This window comes from Nuphar pumila, chromosome 5, assembly GCF_984573655.1.
Source record: "Nuphar pumila chromosome 5, dmNupPumi1.hap1.1, whole genome shotgun sequence".
Taxonomy (NCBI): domain Eukaryota; kingdom Viridiplantae; phylum Streptophyta; class Magnoliopsida; order Nymphaeales; family Nymphaeaceae; genus Nuphar; species Nuphar pumila.
Window position 1 is genome coordinate 24,442,699 of NC_143253.1, and position 26,972 is coordinate 24,469,670.

The 26,972-nt window shown below is 37.4% G+C and overlaps 1 protein-coding gene across 1 annotated transcript in view; it reads right to left on the reverse strand.

Annotated features, from left to right (window-relative positions):
* Window positions 1–26,972, reverse strand: part of LOC149837152 (DUF21 domain-containing protein At4g14240-like) — a 101,746-nt gene that overhangs the window by 15,251 nt on the left and 59,523 nt on the right. The window lies entirely within an intron of this gene.

Below are 26,972 nucleotides of genomic sequence, written 5' to 3' on the forward strand. Positions count from 1 at the left end.
AGGTGGTAGATCCCAATGACTTCTGCAGAAGTATGGATGTTTCTCCTTGAACAAGTGACATCTGGGGAATTCTCTCTCGGTCATTGGCCCTCCCCTTAGGAGCGGACTTAGCTAGTTGTCCAGAATATCAAAATACACAGAATAACAAACCCCCGAGCAGTCTCAGTTGTTTATACGTTTCTCATCTGCGTACCCTTAAGACAATTAATATCGAAACAAGAATATCATGCTCATTTTGCTCATCACGAAAAGAACAGTGTATATGTTAGTTTTGTTCTAAATTTTGATATTTATGCACCTACCAGATTTTTATAAGTCTGACCTGTTTCATGAGGTACAGGTGATGATTAGGTCGATACGGCAAGCGATGATGTAATGATATCAAGATCCCACTCTTTCTCTAATGTTTCGTTCCTGAGCATGTTTTGTAATTTTGCATAAGGGTTTCTTTTGGACGTTGACTTGTTATTTCAAACATCATTTTTCGTTGAATTGCCATTTTAAAACTCTAAAAAATGATTGATTACAAAGCTTTCAATTTTTTCCTAAAAAGTTACAAGTTCGGGATTTTGGGGTGTTATAACTTGATATCAGAGCGATAGAGAATACAATGATTCTTGATCATTCGGCATCTGCATCGCACTATAAGTAATCATTAATTAAATTATTTTTTTATCTATTCTGATTAAAGAAATATGTTTCGGTCTAGATGTCATACAATGAAATGATTGAGTCAATAGATGCCTTGACCGGAGCACTTGAACAACTCCAATCAATGGTCTAGATCCTGAATCATAGGGTGGATAGGTTGGCTTACGAAAGCACTAACCTAGGACGATGTGATAACCGGATAGAATGCCATCAAGCTCACCCGGGTCAAATGTGCATCTAGGATCCTAGAGATTGTATCTTTTATGGTAAGGTGGGTCATTCTGTGAAAGAATGCCATCTTAAACGAGGTCACGATAAGAAGCAGCTTGTCGTGCAGAACCTGAAGGATAAAGCTTCCTCCGTAAGAGGTTCTCCTAACATACCCAACACTTCGACCTTACCTCCCTCTCCTCCATGCAAGGCGAGGCACACGAGTATTACGAAGAATAGTGTTAAGCAGTACTCGAATCTTTCTTAAGGGGGGGAGTAGAGAATGCTAGGATTTTGATGCTTTTTGTAGAGTCGGCGAACTCTTATTTGGCAGGTTTTAACCATATGTAAAATCAACCAGCAATGCAGAGTTTTTGTAAAATGCTTCGTAGTATATATAAATGTTGCCATATTTGTTTTCGACGATTATTTTAAAATTTCGACTTACACGTCCTTTGGTGTGAATAAAGGATGACGCGAAGTACGAATGACGAATCGCCTGATGAAGGGTCTGAACAATGGGGATTCGTCATGGACTGCTTGAGCACCCTCGCCAACGCAATTCAAAGTCAAGTTCATTCTCAAAGGGATCAGGCTGCAACTACTGAGGCGAACAATCACCAAGGCATAATTACTTAAGAAATTTTTTTGAAACTAGATCCTCCGACCCTCGTTGGAAAGGCTAATCCGGAGGTCGCCGAAAACTGGGTTGAGGAGACCGAGTGAGCTTTTCAGGTATTGTCGGTACCTGAGGAAAATAAAAATTTTGGTACTTATCGGCCTAAGGATAATACCCGAAAATGGTGGGATGTAACTCGAGGCATCCATTTTCCGGGAGCAACAGTTGTTCCTTGAGAAGCTTTCCATAGTACCTTTCTGGCAAACTATTTTCCCCCACATGAATAAGATAAGAAGAAGATAGAATTTTTGGAGTTATGCCAAGGTAGCTCGAGTCTAGTGGATTACACCACAAAGTTTCAAAACTTGTAACGATACCGCCCAAGCCTGTTCAAAGATGATCGCAAGCGGGCCAGAAAATTCATTAGAAGACTGAAGGAAGGACTCCATCATCGGGTCCTAACCAGTATGCCCTCAACTTTCTCTACAGCAGTTGTAACAGCCACCCTTTTAAACGATGATTAGGAGCGAGTTAAGGGTGGACAAGACAGAAAGTCTGTTGAGAATGGTGGAGGCAACAAACGACAACATGCTGACGACAAAATGCAGGGACCCCGTTTAAGAAGAAAAATCAAGATAAAAGAATCGAGCCACAACAATAGCCAAATCAATCAGGGCCAAAGTGCAACTTGTAAAAGTATCTTCAACAAGATACTTTAGCCGATAACGCAACAACCTTAAGAATAAATGTGTGAACATACACACCCAAGAACACTTGTGCACAACGAACACAACACACCGAATCACAAATGTGCACTTGCACCAATAAGTTTCATAAACACTAAAGAGGTTGGGCTATAATCCCAAATCTCATCTTACAAATACAATGGAGAGAGCCCATATTTATAGGGCTAAAGGAGACCTTGGAAGGGGCTCCACATAGTCGTTGGAGCCCCTCCAACGGTCACAAATGTGACCGTTGGAGGGGTCCAACGACTAGTGTGTTGGGCCCCTCCCAAGGTAGGTACAACTCATTTATTGAAAGAAAAAGGAAAAATAAAAATGGAAAAAGAAATTACAAGACATATTCGAAAAAGAATATGTGTAAAAAAGACTAAACTACCCCTAAGACTAAAGATAGAATTATATATATATTTTACATATATAATAGGTAGATACATATACATATATTATATATATGTATATGTATTACCTTATATATGTAAAATATATATACGAAGTTACAAGTTTGGATTACATATTTTAACACCCCCCCTCAAACTTAGGGCAGGATGACCGATAGTTTGCCAAGAAGGAAGTTGAACCGTGGAGCACACAAGGCTTTGGTAAAGAAGTCCGCCAACTGATATTCGGACGTAACATAAGAAAGATCAATGACTCCCTGGAGATATGCTTCGCGAACATAGTGACAGTCCATTTCAATGTGTTTGGTCCGCTCATGGAATGTGTGGTTTTTCGCAATGTAGATTGCGCTCTTGTTGTCGCAACACAGCTTGGTAGGCCCTTCAATTGTGACTCCCATGTCTTCAAGCAGTTGATGAATCCAAACAATCTCCATGGTAGTAGTTGCCATGGCACGATATTCAGCTTTTGTTGAGGAGAGTGACACCTTTTTTTGCTTCTTGCATCTCCATGAAATCAGCGAGTCACCTAAAAATACACAAAATCCAGTGGTGGAGTGACGGTTATTTGGGTCACCTCCCCAATCAGAATCAGTATAAGCAATTAACTTTAAATCGGAAGAAGAAGATAGAAAAACTCCCTTATTTAGAGTACCCTTTATGTATCTTACGACTCGTAAGATGGCACTCATGTGAACGGATGTAGGCGCATGCTGAAACTGACTTGCAGTGTGGACTGCATGGGATATATCTGGTTTGGTAATACTTAGGTACATCAGAGATCCTATAAGCTGTCTGTAGGGTGTAGGATCCAAAAGTGGAACCCCATCATCAATTTTCATCTTTGCTCCTACAACCGCAGGAGTTTCGCAAAGCTTCTCATCCGTAATACCTGACCTGTCAATGATCTCAGAGGCAAGCTTAGTTTGAGATAAAAAATATCCTCTAAGAGAGTATGCTACTTCAATTCCCAAAAAATAAGTTAGAAAACCAAGTCAGACATTTCAAATTTATCCTTCAAGATAGATTTTATACTCTTAACCCCGTTAGAGTCACTCCCAGTGATGAGCATGTCATCAACATACAAAAGTAAAATTATAATCCCTGCATTGGATTTTCTAACAAATAGAGCAGTGTCAGTAAAACAAGAGGAAAAGCCATTTTCAATCATAACAGAATTAAATCTATCATACCAAGCCTTGGGGGCTTGTTTTAGACCATAGAGTGTTTTTTGAAGACGAAGCACATTTCCCTCAGGAGCCTTCATTCCAGGAGGAGCATCCATATAAACTTCTTCACTTAAATCACCATTTAAAAAGGCATTTTTAACATCCATTTGATAGATGTTCCACTTGTTGATAGAGGCAACAGTTATTAGGCATCGAACAGTGACCATACGGGCTACAGGAGCAAAAGTTTCTTCATAGTCAATATCATATTCTTGACTATATCCTTTTGCAACCAAGCGAGCTTTATACCTTTCAAGGGATCCATCACTTTTAGTTTTTACTTTGAAAACCCATCTGCATCCTATTGTTTTCTTACCTTTAGGAAGATGTTGAAACTCCCAAGTTTTGGCTCTTCTCAGGGCCTCAGGTTCATTGTCCATGGCATTAATCCATTCAGGGCATCTACGTGCTTCTTCAAAATTTCTAGGTTCTATATAAGAGTGGATGGCACTAAGGCAGGCTCTATATCTTGGTGAGAAAGAGTCATAGGAAATGAACCTAGAAGGAGGCCTTCTACTTCTCTCAGTTCTACGAGGGATCACTTCATTCTGAGAGGCACTGGGACTGGCATCATTATATCTGTCAAGAGCACTCCTAAAGTTGTTTTGATCTCTATGAGAGTAGGTGATAGGGTTTCTAGGTAATTCAATAGGTTGATGTGATGAAGGAGACAAGGAGATGTTTTCCTCGGTTTCAAGTTCATTTGGGTTACTTTGATCTGACTCATTATCACTAGTATCATCGTCCTTATTCAATAAATCAAATAAAAAGGAATAATCCATATTTTCATTATGGGGGTCACAACGTTCAAACCCACTAACATTTTCCAAAAAACTCACGTTTCTGGAAACATACAATTTATCACTTTTGATATCATAACAACGAAACCCCTTTTGGGTTTCAGAATAGCCAAGAAAGGCACAAGGAATGGCTTTTGGAGAAAGTTTGTCATTTTTATCAGTAAGAACAAAACACTTACACCCAAAGACCCTTAACCTGCTATAATCAGGTTCCTTATCATACAGTTTTTCAAAGGGAGAAATTTTGTTTAAATTTTTCGATGAAAGTCGGTTTATGAGATAGACAGAGGTAAGGGCTACCTCAGCCCAAAGATTTTTTGGAATGTTTTGAGAAATGAGCAAAGTCCTAGTGGTTTCAATGATGTGCCTGTGCTTTCGTTCGGCTAACCCATTTTGTTGCGGGGTTTTCGGACATGATTTTTGGTGAAGAATTCCAAAATTTTCAAGATAACTCTTAAATTCATTTGAGAGGTATTCTCCTCCAGAGTCAGACCTAAAGATTTTTAAACATCCATTGAATTGATTTGAAATCATCATGTGAAAGCTTTTAAAGGTTGAAAAAACCTCATGTTTATGTTTAAGGAAATAGATCCAACAAAACCTAGTATAGTCATCCACAAAGATCACATAATATGAAAAACCTCCTTTTGACATTACCGGAGCCGGTCCCCATACATCGGAATGGACAATTTCAAATGGTTTTGTCGTAAACATGGATCTTTGAGGAAAAGGCAAACATTTCATTTTCCCAAGAATGCATTCATTACACAAAAAGTCACTTTTACAAAGATGTTTAACAAAAGGCAAATACAAGATTTTAACAATATTGGGATGACCCAATCTCTTATGCCATACATGAATGTCTTTGTTTTGGACGACATTGCAAAATTGACTCTTGGGAACTTGAAGAAAATCTACGTAGTAGAGGTCTCCTCTTCTAGAGCCTTCCCCAATCAATCTCCCGGACTGGCGATCCTGTATCCAACATTTATTAGAAGAAAATTTTATATCGCAACCATGGTCCGAGAGTTGGGAAACGGAAAGAAGATTTAGGTTAAGGTTTGGGATAAAACGAATTTTTGGAACAAAGAAGTCTTGTTTTTCAAAATTACCTATTCCTTTAATCTCAAGAGATGTACCGTCCGCGGTTGATACAAAAGATGGAAAAGCATTTTTAGAAAAGTTTGAAAGAGTGCAATAACTAGGGGGTCATGTGAAAGGATGCCCCGGAATCTAAAAGCCAAGATGTCTTACCGGGGGAAGAGGATGACATAGCGGCTCCGGAAGTACCTCCCTTGAGAAGAGGTTGTAGGGCTTCCACGATTTGTTGAAGAGAAAGAGACTCACTTGATAAAGAGGGTCGTTCTTCAACTTGAGATGCCATAGCCGTTGCAATCAATTTCTTCCATTTAGGACACAAGGGTTTGATATGTCCGGGTTCTTTACAATGATAGCAAGTTACTTTGCTATAATCTTTTTTGCCATACCGATCATTTCCTCCTTGACCTTGATTCTTGAAATGAGGAGGTCTATAGGTTCTCATGTTATTTCCCGGTCTTGACACGGCATTAGCCATTTCACCATCTTCTTGAGTAGAGGAAGTAACAAGAATGCTAGGATTATTTTTGCCAATCCCCATACGGGTTTCTTCACCACTTAGCTTGGTGATAACATCTTAGAGTGAGGGGGATGTGAAGGCGGAGAGAAGAGAGGACCGGACTTGTTCAAATTCGGGTCTAAGGCCATTTAAAAAATTGAAGAACCGGTCTTCTTCAAGTTGTTTGTGCCTTAATTCGATTGCCTCACCACTCCATTTAGGTTCAAGAATAGCGAGCTCGTCCCAAATAGAGGATAATTCGGCAAAATACTCCCGAATGGTCATGTCATTTTGTTGGAGAGTCAAAGCCCTCTTTTGGAGAAAGTACTTGTGGGATAGATCTCTTGAGGTGTACATTTTCTCAAGATATACCCAAGCTTCGGAAGCCCTTTTAAATTTGATGATGTTGGCATTTATCTTGGTCTCAACGGATGAGAAAATCCAAGATAAGATCTTGAAGTTCTTCATTTCTCAATCATCATGTTTCTTAGAATACTCTTCAAGGGCCTTTTGTCTTTCATCCCCTTCAAGGATCTTAATATCCCCTCCTTCAACAATGGTAATCTTGGGTTCCGGTTCCGGTATAGATCCATGAACGTAACCCCAAAGCCCCTTTCCTTTAATATGGGCTTCCATATTACCGGCCCAAACGTGATAGTTTGAGCCATTAAGCTTAAACCCAAGAGAGAAATGTGAGTCTTTTTCGCCCATTAGAGAGGAAAGAATGCAAGAGATAGAATGTACCTTAATTACTTTTTGCGTCTTTCTTGACAAAAGAGGCTCCTAAAATATTGCTCGAAGAAGATGATCCTTTTTTATTTCAAAAAACTTGAAGGCACGCTTCCCGAGGAATGCAAAAGAAGGCGAATCGCAATTCTTCTTCTTCAACGAGGCTCTGATACCATGTAAAAGTATCTTCAACAAGATACTTTAGCCGATAACGCAACAACCTTAAGAATAAATGTGTGAACATACACACCCAAGAACACTTGTGCACAACGAACACAACACACCGAATCACAAATGTGCACTTGCACCCATAAGTTTCATAAACACTAAAGAGGTTGGGCTATAATCCCAAATCTCATCTTACAAATACAATGGAGAGAGCCCATATTTATAGGGCTAAAGGAGACCTTGGAAGGGGCTCCACATAGTCGTTGGAGCCCCGGGTCCAACGACTAGTGTGTTGGGCCCCTCCCAAGGTAGGTACAACTCATTTATTGAAAGAAAAAGGAAAAATAAAAATGGGAAAAGAAATTACAAGACATATTCGAAAAAGAATATGTGTAAAAAAGACTAAACTACCCCTAAGACTAAAGATAGAATTATATATATATTTTACATATATAATAGGTAGATACATATACATATATTATATATATGTATATGTATTATCTTATATATGTAAAATATATATACGAAGTTACAAGTTTGGATTACATATTTTAACACAACTATGTTCATCGTGAACAACCATGCCCTCGAGACACTGGAGGTTGTCTATACTGCGGAAAGATGGGACATTACGTTTGAGAATGTCGAAAGAAAGCAGAAGATTGGCAGAGACGAACCTCAGTTGAAGGTTAGCAAAAACAACAACAACAACCACAAAAAGAAGTGCTTGGCCATGTCTATGCCACCATGACCGAACAAGTAGAGAATAGCGAATATAAACTCTAATAGTCTTCACGTTAAGACTTTTTGTGATTCAGTACAAATTTTGCCAAGCAAAAGTCCATTAATGAAATCACGTACAAATTTTGTTTGACCGAATTATTAGCCCAAAACTTTTCTTAGAAACTCATTGTAAGTTGTCTTGATCACTTTAAGAGCTTTTATGTTTGGGTTCACATACATGTGTTGTGCATCCTCGTTAACCCCAATTAACTTAGACTACGATCTCTACAGATAACCTTTGAAGGAAATTTCGAGAACGAAATTCTTTTAAGAGGAGTAGGTTGTAAGACTCGTGCTTTTTTTATAAAAAAAAATGTTTTTGATCTAGATTAGATCTGACCGGATCTGGGTCTTTACCACCCCCCGTATTCTATTTAAACCCCCAAGGGGGGGGGGGGGGGTCTTTTTAACGCAAACCCCTCCCCCCGAGCCTGCCTCAACTCTCCCTGCTAACCCGACGAGACCCCTCTCTGAGTAAGGCACAACCCCGACCCCCCCCCCCCCCCCCAGTTGGAGTCCCCTGACTCCCGACTTGCCAGCCACCCTCCTATCTCCCTCTCTTTGCTCACCAGACCCCTTGCCAGAATCTTCCCTCCTCGACTCTTCTCCCCTCGGCCCACCCTCACCAGAGAATCCCGAAGCCATCCTGCTCTTCATGTCTCCCCTCCCGCCCGCCGGAGCCATTCTCACGTCGGCGTAATCAGAACCAGCACTGCCATCCCAGGTACACTACTCCCTCTCTCTTCCCCCCCCCCCCTTTTCTCCCTGATTAACGTCGGGCAAGAGGGTGTCGTCCCTCCTGCCCTCTCTCTCATCTCCCTGTTGATCCCAGGCAGGAGGACACCAACCCTCTTGCCCTCTCTCGTAGCTCACGGTAGGAGGGTGTCGCCCCTCCTACACTCTCTCGGCTCTCTGTTAGCTCATGGCAGGAGGGCATCACCCCTCTTGCCCTCTCTCATCGCTCTGTTAGCTCACGGCAAAAGGGTGTTGCCCCTCCTGCCCTCTCTTGTCTCTCTATCAGCACAGGCAGGAGGGGTGGCCGACCTGCCCTCTCTCACCTCTCATTGGCTCCCCTTCGAAGCCATCCCCTTGCCCCATACCGACTCTCCTTGAGTCACCTTGCTTAGCTGAGCTCGGTTTGAACTGAGCCTAGCCCGGCTCCGTCCTGTCTGGTTTGGGGGCCAGACCCGGCTCGGCCTGGTAGCCGAGGCCCCTGTTTCCCTAAATGCGACAATATCTCCCTCTCTTCTCTGTGCATTTTCTGGCAGGCTGAAAGCGGACAAACACCCTTTTCGCACCCTTCTCAGCCGAGCTAAGCCTCGACAGGGCCAACACATGTCGCACTCCCCGCCTGCAGCTAGTCAAGTGTTGTGGAGCTGAGCCCGACTAACACCGAGCCCAACTCGATTCACCCTTGTCATGAGCCTGGCTCGATCTTCTTAAATCGAGCTCAGCTCGGTCTTCTTAAACCGAGCCCGACTCGATCAAGGGGCAACATTGGCCGCCTCTTACTTGGCTTAGTCGAGTTGAGTTCGGCACAATCCATCATTGTACACGTTGGCTTCAGATCGCTGTACATGCTGGCTTCAGATCGTTGTACACGCTGTTGTTCACGTTGGACCCTATCTACATGTGGGTCGATCAAATTAGATGCCCAGAGAAGTCAGCTAGGGTTTTGAGAAAACCAGAAGAGAGAGAGGAAGAATCGTATTTTCTCATTAGGTCTAATCTCACTTAAATAGAGATTAGACATAAAATAAAGCATGTACAATAATACCCTTTACTATTAAATAATAACTAAACTACCCTTAATGCTATGGTGATTGTTTCTCAACAACAAACATAAATAATACAGATAAGAATTCATGCAATAACTTAGAGAAATACTATTGCAATAAGAACATGGTTCAGATAAGCATTTACAACATTCAACATGCAACAGGATTTACTATCATGCATTCAATCATACAGAGCAAGTAGAGAAGCAGGTAAATATACATGATCTAATGCATAACAGGAAAATGCATGATATCTGTGCACATGCATGAATATTTTATTATCTTTGATCAAGTTCTCTTATTATATGCATGCCCCTATTAGAATGCACACAATTTAAGTTTCTCTTTTTATTACCGTTGCCCGCGAATACACCAAACGGGTAAAATTCTCGACATCAAGTAGGGTTCCAGGGTAACTTAGCACACAAGTTGTATTTTATTACTGGGTTTTAAACTTAGCCCTCGACCGAATCACCTTCGAAACATTAGACCTCCACATCTAATGTCGGGATACTAAGGACCTCCACATCCAATAGTGTCACTTTCATGGTATATAAAAACAATAGTTGTGTCTACACACCAGCCCCTGGTAAAGTGGCGGACTCTCCCTAAAACCGTAGCCAGGAGAAAGAACCTCAATATCGGGTTCAGGAGTAATCAATAATGCACACGAAGCTTTTGTATCATTGGGGTCCCCTAAAACCGAAACTCTAAGATTCTCATTCTAACCACGGGAGATCTCAGAACGTATATTACATTGTTCTTTTTCTTTATCTTGTTATTAAAGGTCAATTATTTAATTTGCAATTCAGCATGCAAAAGCAAAGGTACAAGCTCGCATATTCCCCTGGAAGAACCATCACGGGACCACCGCCCGCGGAAAAGCATGAAACAGTGCAATACAGTGCAACAACATTAATGTAATTTTTGCGATGCATTTAAAATAAATAAAAGAAGAACAAAACCAAATCTCAAGGCTCTCTAGGCCTTCAATGATTCATTTCAATCATTGATGCACCATAAGCAAAAACCATAACAATATGCCATATATGAAATAAATCACATGCTTTTCGGATGCACATTCATGTATACGAATTTTAACAATGCACATGAAACATAGACACTCACAAGCAGGCTTTTTATTCAGTTCATATGCTAGTGACAAGTGAACATATTCGAGTTAACTACATGATTCCATGTGAAATGCATGCTTCAATTCACATGTTCACGTCACATGCAAGCTTTCATTCATGAATCTCTTCACTTAAAACATGTGGCTACTTGTGCAGTTGTACATATGTATCATAATCTAAAATCCAAGATTTGCAGATGCTCACAAAATACACATGTAAATAACATTGCATTTGAGTATTGATCACTCAAAATTAATCAATCATAAGCATGTTAAAATCAATTTCTAGCATGCACATAGCCGAGGCATTCACACCGAACGAAATCTGGAAATTTAAAAACATACACAGCACATGATAAAAAAAAATTTGTAAAACAAGAATCCAGCACCCAGATTTCTTTTTTTTTTATACATGACCCAACCGACCCAGTCGGCTAGGGATGACTACCCACGGCTCAGCCGACTACAGGTCGGCTTGGCCCAATAGTTAACATTTTTTTTTCTTTTTTTTTTTGAATGCACAGTCGGCTGCACCCAACCGACTGGTCGGCTGGGTCAGCCCTAGCCCAGCCAACTCATTCGGCTTGGACCGACTGCCCCACAGCAACTAATATACGAATCCCTTTTTTTTTAACTATGCGTGAACTATGCACAGTTACATAAATTAGAAAAAAGAAAAACATGTTACAAACATGATCACGTTCACATGTGCTTACAAAACGAATTAAAACCTATACGTATTCAGAAATATTACATGAGAAATAAGCTTTCTTGAAAATACTTATTCAAGAAATCATGCATATTCATCTTTCTCCATGAGCATATACCATTATACATTTTTTTTCTGAAAAATACATGAATACAAAATCGTTTCAACACATGTTTTCATGTATCTATCTGATCCATATCATGATCCATCCGTAGGAAATCGATACTCATCAAAGAGGGTTCTAAAATAACCACTCCTACAACAATGAAAATTCTGTTATAACATGTACAAAAAAAAATTTCATGAAAAAGATGAAAGAAAAACAAGAATTTAGCCATCCTCCATCAGTTTTTGAGAAATCATCCATATAAACATTTTTCCATGGATATTCATCCAAGATATAGAATATAATCGAACCGGCATTCGATTTCTCACTTGAATCCAAAAAAGGAGACCCGTACCTTTGTGTGAATCGAGAAAAAGAACAAAATCAATGGTGAAAAACATGAATAATCGAAGAAGAAATCCCTCTTCTTCTTTTTCTTCTTTTTCTTCTTTTTCTTCTTTTTCTTCTTTTTCTTTTTTTTCTCTCTCTCTCTCTCTTCCTCTCTTTCCCCTTTTTCTTTATCATTCTTTCTTTTTGACTATTTATAGGCAAATAGGGGGGGATGCCCCCCCCCTCTCCAGCCCATTCCAAATGGGATGGAGAAGAGAGAGTTCTCTTTTCTAAGAACTTCTCTCCTAAGGGTTTTTCGAAAATTTTGGAACTCTTAAGTTGACTTTTCAAAATTTTATTTTATTTGAAACTCCTTGATTCTCAAACCTTCTTAGATCATTCTAGAAGTGTTCAAGGGCTCTTTTAAGGGTCCTAAACAAACCTCAAAATAAATTTTCGGAATTACATTAATTTAATTAGTTATTTAATGTAATTATTAAATAAATTTCCAAAAGCTTCCAAAAATTACCAAATTAACTTAGGAGACTTCTTAACATTAATAAACCCCAATTTAAATGTTTTTGATGAATTTAAAGTTGGAAAAATCATTGGGCATGGATTTGGATCTAGATCCGGATCCAAGATCCAAATCCATCTCAAAAATCCAAACGGATCTTGAGCTAGATCAAATCCAGATTAATATGAGTCTTGGATAGATTCTAAATCTATATTAATTTGGATCAAATCCATCAGATCCGGTCCGATCCAACTCCGGGTCTGAACTGATAAACTGCTCAATTTTTGAAAAAATAAGATTTTCGGGCCAACCGTAGCCCGAATCAAGGAAAATAAAATATAGTTGCACTCAGAATTCTGGGACGCATCCAACGATATGTAACTTGAATTTCGCTTCTGAATTTAAAGGTCGAAATAACTCGAATTTCGCTTGAATTTAAAGGTCGAAAATAAAACTCTTTCTTACGCTTCGATTGGCTCTCCTTGACCTTATCGATGAGACCTAGGCCCAGCCCAGACTCAAAATCATCGGTCTAAAATTGAGGCTCAAATGATTTTTCTTCCAGACTTTTTATTTCAAACATCAGTTTTTGTTGAATTACCATTTTAAAACTCTGAAAAATGATTGATTACAAAGCTTTCAAATTTTTCCTAAAATGTTACAAGTTCGGGATTTTGGGGCATTACAAAAAGTCACACTTTATCTTTTTCAATTCATAATAAGAGAGTATTTTTCCTTCTGATCTTATTCATCCTAATGTGTAGGGTCATTTACTAAACTTCCATTTCAAATTCCAGATATTATGTTACCTTTGTAGATGACCATAGCACATAGATTTGGATTTGTTTCCTCAAAAAAACAAATCAAAGGAACTTACAATGTTCGTTTTAAAGGCTCATTGAGACTCATTTTTCCCCAAAACTAGTAAATTTTCGAACTGATGGAGACAGTGAGTATGCATCTAATTACTTTTTTAAATATCTTTTAGAACATAGAATGTCATCAGACATCATGCTCATACAGTTTGGAAAGGGACTTATAGAGTGAAGTCCTTTACACATTTATATACCCTCAAGGGTGTTGAGTGGGGACACACCCAATGTTGTCATGTATCAAAAGCAAGTTGATTATCCACAGTTATGTGCATTCGAGTATGCAATTATGTACTATAGCAAACAATCAAGAATTTGAGCTAAAATTTTCAGATTTTGGCCGACCTCCTAATGAGAATATACAGCCCAATGTTAAAATATGTGTATTATCGACATTTGTAATCTCGTATATATTTATATTCATATATATATAGATATATATACATATATATATGTATATATATATATGAATATAAATATATATACTTTATTTCACCCAAAAGGGTATTTCTGTAAATTCCTGTTTTACGCATATTCCATTTTGGAATAATGCTTGTAATTTTTATTTTTATTTTTCTTCTTTATTTTTCTTCTTTTTCCCTTTTTATTTTTTGGCTTTTGCGCCACATAGGGAGGCTCCCCAAAGAGTCGTTGGGGAGCCTCCAACGGTCACATATGTGACCGTTGGGGGCTCCCAACGACTCTCTTGGGAGCCCCCTTTGTGGCTCCTTCTTATGCTTATAAATAGGGGCTCTCCCCTTTGTATTTTTGTATCCTAGAGGGAGCTTATGCTCCATTGTAATGGGGTTTTTACCCCTTCTCCATTATTCTTCAATGATATGCAACTTATGACTTTATGTCATATTTTTCCCTTTTTATGGGTTTTATGTGTTAGCACATTATGTGCTTATGTTGTTTCCCTTTAATGGGTATATTTGCACTTCACGTGCATAATTATGGGTTCATTATTGAACCCAATGTATTCCAAGTCACTTTCTAACATGGTATCAAAGCGAGGTCACGATGGGGTTGTCCTTTGGTGCAACGGAAAGCGTGTCGCTCAAGAAATGGTGAAGTATTCATTGCTCTTCCTTTTTGCTTTGAAGTTATTCGGTATGTATCCCTTTTCTTAAAATATTATGCATTTGAAAATATGTTTCTTGCATATAGTTTGTTCGTTTAATGGTTATGATAGTTGAATTATGTCTTTTCACATTTCGTGTGCTCGTATATTTTAAAATTATCTCCCTCAAATTTGGTGAACTCGTTTGTTGTTCAAATATATAATTTGTGTTTATCGAACTACTTATCGCATATAATAGCAATTTATGTTTTTTGTTAAAATTACCTTCAATTATGTGAGATTTATAATTCCTACATAACTATCTCATGATTGACCTATAAGTTAATTTTTTAAAATTATATATATGATTTCTTGCTAAAGTAATGATCTTTGCTTAAAATTTCTTAACTCTCATATGAACCCATATTTGATTTGAGTTCCTCTTTTGATTATAAATTTTAGTGCATTTTTTGAAAAAATTGATATAATCCTTATATGAAAATCTCACATCTAAAAATCTTTGTTGAATCCTAAAGTAGTTCTTGTTAATGATAACTTATAAGAACTCCTAAAAGTTTTTCAATGTTTCTTTTTTTTGAAAAATTGTTTATGATAAACCATTAGGAAAGATTTTTTAAAAAGGAATTTCTCACACTACATAGAGTGCATAGTTCATCTTTTGCATCCTTTTGGTCTAAATGATTTCATTTTTCATCTTTATAAACTTGTTGGTTTGTATTTTTCATAAGGTTTCGAAACCTCTTAATAATATCTTTTAAAAATGCCTACATTGACCATAATATGGTTTTTCTTTGTCCTCAATTGCAATTGTTAAATTTTGAGAATTTCAAGCATTGCTCTTTTTATAAAGTGCATACTTGCTCACTTTTGTGTATTTTTGTGTTTTGTGCACATTTGTTTCTCAAATATTTGCGCTTGTATGCACTCCCTCTTTTTTATGAAATACATGCCTTAGTGCATGTTTGTTTACACCTTGGTGTGTATTTGTTCAAGTATTGTATGAGTGCCTTCGTGCACATCTTTCATAAAGCCTTTTGTGCTCACATGTGTATTGTCTCTTCGTAGACATTTTTACATTATGGAGCCTTTATGCACATTTATTTTTGTGAAAAATATAATGAGTTTAGATATTGAGTCCTTTTTAAATCATCGTAAGGGCTTTTAGCACTTTGAATGTTTCCGCATATCTCATCACAATCAAAGGTTTTTTAAAATTGTTGTATGGGATTTAATCCCAAATTTATAAATTTTCAAGTGTTTGAAATATTCATTCCTTGAGTATTGTGTTAAAGCCTTCTTTGTGAACCATTACGGTTCTTATGATTTCTTTGATTAAAAGCTTGATTGTCTTGATGAATTCTTTATGTTGTTGTGTTTATTGCTTAATAAGTCCTTTTTGGTATAAATGACTTATTTGAAGATTAAGCATAATTTGTGTTTATGCAAAATTGTTGTTATAAAGCACATTATTGATTATTGGACCTTTTGATCGGTCCTCTTTTCTTTATTCCTTAAGTGTTTATTGCCTTTTTGTGGCATTTATATTTGTCCATCACATGTTATTTAATGCATCTTCTATTTGGCCTTATTATTATATTAGAGATGTTTGTTGAGGTGAGTTATGGGCACCTCGTGTTATATCATTTTAGTTTGTCCACCTTCCATATTATAGATGGTTGTTGAGGTGACTTATGGGCACCTTGGGACTCTAAAATGATTTGTTGTATGATCTCTAATTATGAGTGTGTCACTCATTTTTTCTCTTGTGGACATTGATATTATGGATGCTTCTATGTAAATGTGATGGACATATGATGTTTTAAAACCTTAAAAGTTTTAAGGTATATTAAATCAAGGGTTTTGGGATTATTGCCCAACCTTTTCTTGTTTATGAATCTTATGAGTGCATTTGCATATTTATGATTTTGTGTTCTTGTGATTTTGCACAAGTATTCTAAGTGTTCTTGGTGTGTGTATGTTCACACATTTGCTCTCAAGAATTTTATTTTATCGATTATAGTATCTTGTTGAAGATATTTTTTACATGCATGTTATTGTTATGAGAATTCATTTTAAAAGGAGTATTGTTTTATTCGAGGTTTATTTTCATTACAAGTTTATTGCCTCAAAAGTCTTTTCCTTTTATGCCCATTATCTAAGTGTCATCATATGTAGACAAGAATTTTATTACACCTTCGTGTGTTTTTAGCCCTTTGTTGGCTTTTGCTCTCTTGGTCTAGTAGCTGAACACACTTGTCTTGAGTGTTTTTATATGTAGACAAGGCACGTTGATTCAAACCATGGTGTGTGATTTTTAGCTTATGTTGGCATTTGTGTCCTTGTTCTAGTCGCTTTAGATGTATGCCCATGGTTGGCTTTTTTCACTCATTTCAAGTGTTATCATATGTAGACAAGAGATGTATTATGTTTTAGCCCATGGTTGGCTTATTACTCTTGCTCTAGTAGCTGAACATACTTGGTTTTAAGTGTATTTTTTACGTAGACAAGAGATACTTTTTAGTCCATGTTGACATGTATTCTCTTGTTCTTGTCGTAGATGCACTTATTTCAAGTATTATTATATGTAGACAAGAGGTTCTTTTACACACCTTTGTGTGTGTCTTTGGCCTTTAATGGCTTTATATTCTTGATCTAGTAGCTTATACACTTGATTTATGGGTTTTGGAGGACTAATGAGGAAGATGTTTGTAATGGATAAACTATTGTTGAAATTTGCAAAATTTCATTCATGACTTGTGTTTTTCAAGCAAATCATATTTTTGATAAGCATATCAAGTTGATTTCTTAGCATTTAATCTATATATTAAGTGCTTATGGTTTTTGCCACCCTTATATGCAAAATGTGTATTAAGTATGTCTTTCATAAGTGATTTTAAAACCTTGTGAACTCTTGGGTTTATTTTGCCTAAAGTATGCTTGGAGACTTTGTTTCTCTTGTTTGGCACTTCATTACATGTTTGAAGCATGTTCATTAATGAGTTCTTTGAGTATTAATTCATTTCATGATAAGTATATGCATATGCTCTTTATGGCCTTTTTGGGCCCTCATTCAATAATGTTTATGTATATCATGCCTCTTCGTAGGCTTATTGTGGTGTCCCTTAGTGGACCATTTTGTTATTCCCCATTATGGGGTTATATTTGTCCAATATTGGACCTTATGAATGCATTATGCATTCTTGCAATTTATTTCTGCATAATTTGCTTCCGCTCATTTTGTTTTAACATGATGTATGATTTTGAAACTTTGGTGTTATTTCTGCATAATTTGCATAACTTCTAACATGTGTCATCCATAATTATGCTAGTTAGAAATGTTCCATTTGAGTAAAAGTGCAAAGATATGTTTTACTTGTTTCTTTGTTGTTTTTCTACAGGATCGCTAAGATGTGGAACGTTAGGTACATCATGGATTCGATCGATGGTGACTTGGATTTGAAGACCTAGCTCCACTGTCATGAAGATGGAGCTTTTTCCTTAAAGATTTTTTGAAGAATTGGACTTTGTTTCAAGACTTCCCTCTGTTTTGAAGAAATGTTTTTCCAAACTTTCGGGTTTTTCCCCGCAAAGTTTGAGGGGGATTTAAAATATGTGTATTATCGACATTTGTAATCTCGTATATATTTATATTCATATATATATAGATATATATACATATATATATATATGTATATATATATATATATCTATATATATATATATGAATATAAATATATATACTTTATTTCACCCAAAAGGGTATTTCTGTAAATTCCTGTTTTACGCATATTCCATTTTGGAATAATGCTTGTAATTTTTATTTTTATTTTTCTTCTTTATTTTTCTTCTTTTTCTCTTTTTATTTTTTGGCTTTTGCGCCACATAGGGAGGCTCCCCAAAGAGTCGTTGGGGAGCCTCCAACGGTCACATATGTGACCGTTGGGGGCTCCCAACGACTCTCTTGGGAGCCCCCTTTGTGGCTCCTTCTTATGCTTATAAATAGGGGCTCTCCCCTTTGTATTTTTGTATCCTAGAGGGAGCTTATGCTCCATTGTAATGGGGTTTTTACCCCTTCTCCATTATTCTTCAATGATATGCAACTTATGACTTTATGTCATATTTTTCCCTTTTTATGGGTTTTATGTGTTAGCACATTATGTGCTTATGGTGTTTCCCTTTAATGGGTATATTTGCACTTCACGTGCATAATTATGGGTTCATTATTGAACCCAATGTATTCCAAGTCACTTTCTAACACCCAATTAGTGCCATCAGCATGTACCTGCCATTCTTTAAAATGATTTTATGCCTCAAATAAATGTTCTCCACAAGGACTCCAACGCAGCAACCTCCAAATAGCACAATCCTCCTGTTAAGATGTATAGGTATTTACATATGTATACATACATATATACATGTGTATATAATATATATATAACTGTTTTCTAAATGTAGTAGGTTATGTCCATTAGGAGCATTTTTGTCATTTGTAATGAAACAAAGACAAATACAAAGAAAAGGCCACTAAGGGCATACAAGAACCAAAGAAATGTGCAGAAGCACTAGTCCACCAAGGGACAATAAACAAATCACTTAATGACAAATACAAAGATTCAAAATACACACATAAGCCACCAATGGGAAAATATAAGAAACCACAAACACATGGTTTTAAAACTCGTCACTCGGCTCGTCCTTGAATGACCCGTGACTCGGCCGGGTCATGTTAACTTTATATTTTATAATATTTTATCAATATATTATATATAATATACATTATATGATATTTTTATAATATATTTAATGTATAATTTTATTAATATATGTATAATAATCTATGCACAAACAAGTAAAAATAATAATCTTTTATTCTCACAAATATGCTTGAGAAAGCATACATTCAACAAGTGAAAGAATTCCTTTAAAATAGAGCAAACAACCAACACATGAGGCTAGTCCCCATCGGCTAGATTACAAAAAAAATAAAAAATAAAAAAACAAAAGCCAAAAGTGCCCCTGGTCATTACCTATTACATATTTAGAAAATGATAAAAATACCCCTAAAAGTTATAACCTATTACATTTAAAAAACAGTCACACACACACACACACACAACAACAACAACAACTACGCCTTCATCCCAAAACAATTGGGGTCAGCGATATGAACCAAAAGAGAAAATCATTTTGGGTCTTCCACATGAATCCTTTTCCTCCAATCATTTCTATCCAATGCCATGTCCTCGGTGAGGTTCAAAGCATTCATATCTTTTCCTATCATCTCCATCCAAGTCTTCCTAGGCCTACCCCGACCTCTTTTAACTAATATATTTTCCCATTTCTCCAACCTTCTAACTAGAGCATCATTAGGCCTTCACCGAATATGTCCAAACCACCGTAAACGATTCTCTCGCATCTTATTTTCAATGGGTGCAACACCTACCTTCTTACGTATCTCCTCGTTCCGAATCTTATCTTTTATTCTATTTCCACACATCCATCTAAGCATCCGCATCTCAGCTACACTCATTTTTTGAATATGATGTCTCTTGGCAGCCCAACATTCCGTACCATATAGTAAAGCGGGTCTAATAGTCGTCCTATAAAACTTTCCCTTCAACCGCAATGGCATATAAATAAACACACACACACACACACATATATATATATATAAGTGTATATACGCAAGTATATACTTATACATCTTAACACTCTCCCTCAAACTTATGGTGTGATAACTGAAAGTTGCTAAAAGAAATAAAGCGAGGTGAAGATAAAGCCTTATATAAATGTATATACGTAAGTATATACTTATACATCTTAACACTCCTTCAAACTTACGGTGTGATAACTGAAAGTTTGCTAAGAGAAATAAAGTGAGGTGAAGATAAAGCCTTAGTAAAGAAGCTCACACATTAAAAAGTCACACAGGGCAACTCAATTGTTCTTCTTTGACATAGTGGAAGTTCATCTTTATATGCTTGGTTCGTTCATTTTAGGTGTGGTTGCTCACAATGTAGATAGCACTTTTATTGTTGCAACACATTTTCCATGAATGCACCAAGCATATAGAGATTGACTATCACTGTGTCAAAGAAGAATATTTGAAAGAAACAATTGAGTTGCCCTATCTGATTTTTGAATGTCAGCTGACAGACTTTTTTACTAAGGCCTTACTTTCACCTTGCTTTATTTTTTCTTCTTGGCAAACTTTCGGTTATCGCATTATAAGTTTGCGGGGGAGTGTTAAGATGTATAGGTATATACCATAGTCACCTATATCATTCAAGGTATTATCTGGCCGAGGATATTTTTTGGAGAGATTTTCAAAAGTTGAAAAATCTTGAGAGTTTAAAAAAAATTAAAAATATATAAATAACAACAAAAAAGCTAAGAAAATAATAAGTTTTGTATTATTTTTCTTCCAAAAATATAAAGAAACATGTTTTAAAGATTTTAAAATATAAAATAAACAAAAAATAGGAAATGCAAACTTTAAAAAAAAGAGTTTTTCCAAAAAATATCGTGATATTTTTGTCTTCTGGTGATATTTTGAAAATATCATGAGATATTACCTTTAATATCGGCTACCATAAAATATTGATTGTGAAAGTGGTATATATGTATGTATATAGATTTATATATACATAAATGTGTATAATATATATATGATTGTTTTCTAAATGTAATAGGTTATGCCCATTAAGGGCATTTTTGTCATTTTCTAAATACATAATAGGTAGTGCCCATTAAGGCCACTTTTGGCTTTTGTTATTTTCTGTTTTTTTATTATTATGTAATATAGGCATTGGGGACTAGCCCAGCGGATAGTTGGCTAGCCCCATGTGTTGGTTATTTGCTCTATTTAAAGGGATTCCTCTCCTTGTTGATTGTATGCTTTCTCAAGCATATTTGTAAGAATAAAAGATTATTATTTTTACTTGGTTGTGGTCCTTGTGTTTCGACGTTGGTGGCTTATGTGTGTATTTTGAATCTTTGTATTTGCCATTAAGGGTATGTTTGGCTCATGGTTGCCAGTCGAGGAAGCGGGAGCGGGAAGCGAGGCACTTTCAAAATTTTAGGAAGCGAAAAGCATGGGACGACTTAGGAGCGAATCAGGAATCGTCTCGGAAGCGAGGGGGAAGCGAAAAAAGAGAAAAAAAAGTAAAAATAAAAATAAAATACAAAAAAAATTGAAAGCGAGGGGGGAAGCGCGCTTCCCTTCCCAAAAATAAGAAGCACGCTTCCCAAAAAATTGGTGCTTCCCAACGCATTTCGGAAGCACGACCTTTCGCGCTTCCGAAATGTGCTTCGGGGAAGCGCGCTTCCCCACTTACCTAGGCGTAACTTTGGTTTGGCTGTTGTTTTCAAAAATGAAAAGAAATCTCACGAGAATTGAGATCTCATGAGACTCACAATCATATGATTTGGAATCTCATGAGAATTAAGATCTCATGTTTGTTTAATGTGAGGAAAGGTCATAAGAGAACTCCAAGAATCTCTCTTAAAGGGAGCCACCCCACCATCGCATGTCGCTCCTCCACGCATACAAGAGAGAGAAGCCTAAATTGGGGCTGCCCCTGCTTTGATTGCTCGACTCGCTGATGCTCTCTACCCACAACAGCACCGAGCTCGCTGATTCGGTAGTAGACGACGATACACTCTTCCTCAAGAGCTTCTTCTCTGACCCCTTTATCACCAATTTCAACCACGCACCCCCAATGCCAAACCACCACCTTTGGCCTGAAATATGAAGACGGTGTGACCACCACCATTGAAAAGCTAGTTGTAGACGTTCTAGAAGATTTCCACCGTCGGCCTGAAATATGAAGACGGCGTGGCCACCACCATTGAAAAGCCAGTTGTAGACGTTCTAGAAGATCTCCATCGTCGACCCATCAACGATCACCCTCTAATTCCCTCGGAACTTCCATGCCAGCCTCTTCACCACTAGCACCGACTTGTCGTCCACCCTCACCATTGCACTCGATCCTGATCTCATGCTCGCGGTCGGTGCGGCCGAAGCGGACAATGGGTTGCGGCGCTGCCTCATTAAACAGGCGGTGAAGTCCCACCACCTCTTCGCAGCTGCCCACTCCGACTACATCCACCACCCCCGCCTCACCGGCTCCGCCCTCTCCCACTACTCTGTCGGCGAGTTCATCGCCGTCTCCGAGGAGACCGCTCTTGTCTTCCTCCACCGCTCTCTCCTATGTCGATCCTCCACTACTCTCTCTCCTCTGCAACCCCAGCGTTCACCCATGAGTGTGATTTCAAATCGTGTGATTCAAAATCACACCCCTACCTGTGAGATTCAAAATCTCACGGGTTGACGTGATTTTGAATCACATATGATTCGAAATCACGTGAGCCCAAATCCCATGTTTGGTTGAGCATGAGATTTGGGCCCCTGTGAGAATCACTCTCTCATGTGATCCAACCAAACATGCCCTGAGTGCTTGTACACATTCTTTTGGCTGGTGTATGCCCTTAATGGCCTTTTCTTTGTATTTCTCTTTGTTTCATTACACCTCCTATCACATATCATAGGCAGGAGCAGCATGATAATAACGAACCTCGTAGAAGTGATGATGCTGGTCAAGCATAGATTCTTAAGACCAGCAGGGCTATCACATCTAATTCCCAACTTAATATGACTGCATTGATAGAACCCATTAGGAGATTTACTAGAATTTGAAACCCAGGTGACCGTTGAGTTATGAAAGATGTTAGCATCTTATACATAATACAACCATCAATGAAGAACTAACTCATGTTATCAAGCATATAAAAATGATAGATACTTAAATAGATTTAGACAACAAATACTGAGATGCAAGCTTTAAATGTGATACTTAAATCATTGATCATCTGAAAGACAAGCATGTTGTAAGCATCACATAGGTGTATAAAATAAAATATCAAGCAAATGAGAGAGCGTTAAATGATTTAAAGCGCAGTTAATGACAAAGGGGGTACACTCGAGCATGACCTCGATTATGATGAGTCACTTAGTCTGACAACACAAATGGGGACAAGAAGAGTTGTATCATCCCTTGTTGTAGCCCATGGTTGGAAGCTTCATTAGTTTGATGTTAAAAATGCATTTTTGCATGTAGAGCTCAAAGAAGTCTACATGGAGCAACTCTCTAGGTATGCTAAAGGAGATTCTGCAAATAAGGTGTTGCACCCAAAGAAGGTTACTTATGGCTTGAAACAAGCTTCAAAACCATAGCTTGAAAACTTTTTATATGTGGTAAGGTCCCATGGATTTGTTCATACATGATTTGTCTGTCATGAACCGCATGGAATCACAATGATAATGTTATATATGGATGATATTGTGATTAGTGGTAATTATGAAACACATACTTCTCGTGTTAAAAAGCTACTACATGATAAGTTTTAGATTAAAGATCTAGGATCAGTCCATTACTTTATTGGAATTGTGATTGGCAAACTCGTGACTCAGGCTCATATCAGACCCCTACTGGGCCACCGAGTCAGCAGGTTGACTCTAACGAGTCAGGACTATATATTTTATAGTGTAAGCACATGAATAAGACATGGAAATAACAAAACTTTAGGCTAATATATCGATAGCTAAGTTACAAAAACATATACTTATACATCACTGTTGTTAAAAATGTGCCTCAAGGTGCAAAAAGCACGCCTCGCCTCAAGGTGAGGGCCTTTTTGCCTTGAGGCACAAGCCTGACACGTGCGCCTCACGATAAGGCGCACCTCAAGCATGAGGCGTGCGCCTCATATTTATCGAGTCAAATGGGGGACAAAGCCTCCATTTGACTCAATTTTAGGGCTAAATAGCCCGAAGTCTCCCTCCCTGCTCTCTCGGTCTCCCTGCGTCTCTGGCAAAGAAGAAGGTACGCTTCTCTCTCTCCCTCCTTTGTTTTTCTCTCTTCTGTCTCTTGGTCTCCCTGCTCTCCCTCTCTCCCACCTTTGTCTCTCTCTCTTTGTCGGTCTCTCTCTCTCTTTCGTCTCACTCTCTCTCTCTTTGTTTGTCTTTTTCTCTCTCTCCTCTTTCGCTCGTTTCTCTTTGTTTGTATCTCTCTCTCTCTCTCTCTCTCTCTCTCTCTCTCTCTCTCTCTCTCTCTCTCTCTCCATTTTTTTTTTTGAAAGGCAAGTTGGGGTTAGTTAGATCCCTACCAATTATACAACTATAGCATTGGGTTTTAACCTGCAGCACCCCAACACAAGGTGATGTGTACTAGTTGCTCCTACCAGACAAGCCGAGCACCTATTGGTTTTTTTTCTGCTTTCTAAACATATCCATGATTGCCTTTGATTTTTGTTTATATTTGAATTTGTTTTGTTTTATTTTAATATCAAAATAATGTTGTTTTTTGTTGTTTAATATACAATCAATATGGGCAATAGGGAGTCATCCTTTAATGTGACTGCATTCAGATCTGTTGAAATTCATTGCAATATATGTTAAATATGAATTTGAATTCATTAAATTAGATAAAACATTGACTCAATTTTTTTAGGGCTGCCATGTGACTCTTTGAGTTTTTATAAATTCCTGTGTTAATATATATTTTCTTATATGCATTTTTGCAGGAAGACATATTTTATAACGATGACATGATGTTGTTAATGCCAATATGCATTTGGTTGTTAATGTTAATTTTTTATTAAATGAATGCTCATATTTTATTTCGTATACTTACGTAGATCAAGTTGCATTAATGTTACTTTTACATGTTAATCTCATATTTTTTCGGTATTTATTTGAGATTTTTTATTTCTTGTTGGTTACTGCTTCATCAATAAAGCATTTATTTATTTATTTGTAATTTTTTTATATTTTTTATAGTTTTTTTAAAGTTTTCAAAAAAAAATTGAGGCTTACACATTACGCCTCGCCTCGGTTTTTGGTGGAGCACCTCGCTTCGCCTCAACGCTTTTTACAACATTGTTATACATGATTATTACATTTCCTCATTAAACAATATTAGATTCTTCATAACAAGTGACTTTATATAATAATTATGCATTAAAATAATAAAATACATGATAAAAGAATTTATTTAATGGTTTAGATCAGCAGTCCTGAATGGTGACCCAGTTGGGGTCCGGTCCAAGTCGACTCGGGCGATTCCCGAGTCGACTCGCCAGGTTTGCCAACTATGGTTGACAGGAAAGATGATCAATTACTCTCACACAAGTATGCCCTTGACTTCCTGAAGTGCACAGGCATGATTGACTGCAAAGCTACGATAAGTCCAATAGCATTAGATGCTTGAGATATGATGAAGGGGAGTTGCTGCCCAGACCAGAGGAATATGAAAGCATAGCTGGAGCCATTACGGTATTTGAACTTCCACTCAACCACAGTGCATGCAGTCAAATATACCAATTTATGTATGCACTAACAACCACTGGTGGAGCCAGGAATCTAAACTAGGGTGGTCACAAATTCACAGTAAAAATAATCAAATCAAAACACTAAATCCTAGCAAATATCATTTGTAGATATGATAATTTAAAAAAAAAACTAAAATTCTTCCCAAATCAAGCATGCAGTCATGTAATCCTGATTAATGTTGATTAAAAAAAACACATAAATACCTAATTAAATATTCATCTCATGTCTAATGCTATTTGGTGTAAAAAAACACAAAATCTAAAACCATAACTAAACATTCATACCATTAAAAAAACAAATCAAAATCCTAACTCCCAAAAAACACAAAAAACCTAAACCTTAATTAAACATTCATGCTATTAAAAAAACAACTTAAATGAAAAACATAAACACCTACAAACATCACACATTATGTTAGTTGAAAAAAAATAAAACCCTTAAAATCCAAACCCTATCAAGTGATCAATGGAATAATTAAAAAAAAACTAAATGCATTCATGATTCATGGAATAATTAAAAAAATGGATACAAGAAGAAGAAGATGAAGAGGACAAAGAAGACCCAGCCACACAAGGGCGTGCATGGGAGAGCTGACGAATGGCAGACGGCTGACCCCAACGCAGTTATGCAGAGAGAGAGAGAGAGAGAGAGAGAGAGAGAGAGAGAGAGAGAGTAAAAGGATTGGGTCTGGTCAGGGTGCACGTGCCCACCCTGGCCCCAATGTGGCTCCGCCACCGCTTACAACTCATTTTAAGACAGTCAAGAGAATATTAAGATAAAGGGACTTCTTTATAGAAGAGCATAGTTGAATAGTGGAGTTGGTCTTCGTATGGCATATTTTGATGGTGATTGGGCAGGAGATGTAGTACCAGACACTTGTGTTTGGTTTCTATGCATTTTTATGCTCACACTTGGTGTGTTGTAGCAGCAAGAAATAAAGTACCATGGTGAGCTTAAGCACAGCAGCCGAATACCACACGCCCTGGCATCTCAACATTGGGATCACTTGGATGATTGGATAAGTTTACTTCTCTACATCTCAACATTGGGAAATTTGTGCTATAAAAACTGAAGTACATTTTCCATATCTATAAATTTGGTGCAGCACAATAAGCATTTTGTGTG